At 38.2% G+C, this 2,343-nt stretch overlaps 1 protein-coding gene across 1 annotated transcript in view; it reads left to right on the top strand.

Annotated features, from left to right (window-relative positions):
* The window catches only part of LOC106877119 (nuclear hormone receptor HR96), a 73,866-nt gene that overhangs the window by 30,399 nt on the left and 41,124 nt on the right, over positions 1-2,343 (top strand). The window lies entirely within an intron of this gene.

The raw sequence follows: 2,343 nt of genomic DNA, 5'->3' as shown, positions 1-2,343 counted from the left end.
GTCAGTTTCTGTTTATCTTGTGTAACATGGAATGTGGAACAAAGTCCCACTTCTGTCTTCATTGACTTTGTGTTGGCTGATTGTTGTTGGTGCCGATGGTGGTGGTGGTGGTGGTGGTAGTATTCACTGTGATGATGGTGATTATGGTAGTAGTAATGGTGGTGGTGTTGATGGTGACAGTGGTTGTAGTTATGATGGTAGTAGTAGTGTGTTGGTGGTGATGGAGAAGATAGTGGTAGTGATGATGATGATGATGATGATGATGATGATGATGATGATGATGTTGGTATTTGTAAAATGGCAGTGACACTAATGATGTTTTCTTGTTGAAGAAAATTATCTCAGCAGTTTATCACATATATTTGTTTTATTTGAGTGAGATACATGGATGTAAAAGCTAGAATCATCATCATCATCATTTAACATCCATGTTGCATGCTGGCATGGGTTGGATGGTTTAACAAGACCCGATGGTTTCTAAGGACGCCCGTCCTAATGCCAAGAATGCCCTTCCTAACACCATTGATGCCCTTTCTAATGTCAAGCGTGCCCTTCTTAATAATGCCAATGAATACTGGTTCCAGATTTTGGCACTAGGCCTGCAATACTGGGGAGGGGGTAAGTGCTCAACTGGTATTTATTTTATCGACCCTGAAAGGATGAAAGTTGACCACAGTAGAATTTGAGTGCAGAATGTAGATGGCTGAAATGCCATGAAGCATTATGCCTGGCATGCTAATGAATCTTCCAGCTCATTTGCCTTAACACCAATAAATGTAAAAAGCTAAACAATTACACAGACACACACACACATTCAATGTGTGTGTGTGTATATACACACTTTTCTGGTACATAATGGAAGACTTGCAGTGAATTTGAACTCAAGACATGAATTTGTACTCATCCCACCTATAAAATGAAAACCACATATTTTAGAATATTAAGGCAATATAACTGAGGCAGAAGGGTCAGTGCATCTTTCTTTGAATTAACAGACTTTGTTCTCTTATTCCATTCAAGCAGAACTTCCAGGGTCTAGTTAAGGGATGGAAGACCCTGATTCCAAACCTTCACTGTCTTGTGGCCAAACCCAGGCTTCAAGAGTAAACTCTAAGGGAAAAAACAGGACTCAGAGGTCCAAAGACAGGTCAACGTCGTTCACAACCTTTTTCTAATGATGCCAAATTGTAAGGGCTGCACTTTTCCTTCAGATCCATTAGTGACGTGGAGAAGTGGGGGATACACTGCATGGTCTCCTGTACCATGCTCCCCTTAGATCATATCAAACACACTATATTGGGAATCTAGAACTGGACAGCACTGGGACAGACCACAAGCTTGGATTATGTAGCAAGGGCTGCTATTCATGCATTGGACTATTCAGCCGTAGACAATGCTGTTCCAGTGAGGTAGACGGCTAGGATCTTCATCCATGGCTGTTAATGACAGACAGAGACTCCTAATATTTCATATGCATAGCTGATCTCTTCCTCTGTGGAGTGTTAACAGGCTACAAATAATCAGGTGGCTCAATAGAATGTTTAATATTTTATTGATATTTAGGGTGGGGAGCTGGGAGACAAATGCTTAGCGGCATTCCATCCATCTTTACTTTCTGAGTTCAGATTCTGCCAGGGTCGACTTTGCCCGTCATCCTTTTCGGGTCAATGAAATAAGTACCAGTTGTGTACTGAGGTCAATGTTATCAATATACCCCCTCCCCCAAATCTGCTGGCCTTGTGTTAAAATTTGAAGCCAATATTTTATTGATATTTTGCAGAATATCAATCATAATTTTATTCATATTAATAAATATATTCATATTTGATATATTACCACCATCATCATCACTATCCACAAAGCTTAGATCACTTGGCCCTCTTCTTAACAGATGCTCAATCCAGATATATGGAAGTCAGTAGTCAATCGAATCAAAGTATATTAATGTAGTAAATGACATATATTCCAAGCATTTATCGCTTGTTTTATATATATATATATATCAAGGTCAGGTCTTATTTTTAGCTCTCTGTGCTAAATTGTCATGTAAAGTATGTCAGGAGAAAAGGAAAACAAGCAACAAAACCAGCAACAAATATCAGATTGGATATATTGTTGTTGTATGTAGAGATGAGGAGAGAGAGAGAGAGAGAGAGAGAGAGAGTGGCTTGTTGCTGAAAGGTTGTATGTTATCAAAAGATATTGAGTTCAAATTCATAATCTCTTTTAATATATCATGCTACTTGATAATAAATAAAGCTTGATATAGAATATATATATATGTATAATCTCTCTCTCTCTCTCTCTCTCTCTCTCAATATATATATATATAAATATATATAT

The sequence above is a fragment of the Octopus bimaculoides genome, chromosome 22 (assembly GCF_001194135.2).
Source record: "Octopus bimaculoides isolate UCB-OBI-ISO-001 chromosome 22, ASM119413v2, whole genome shotgun sequence".
Classification (NCBI taxonomy): domain Eukaryota; kingdom Metazoa; phylum Mollusca; class Cephalopoda; order Octopoda; family Octopodidae; genus Octopus; species Octopus bimaculoides.
The sequence above is the reverse complement of the archived record's forward strand: the minus strand, read 5'-3'. Positions and strand labels throughout refer to the sequence as shown.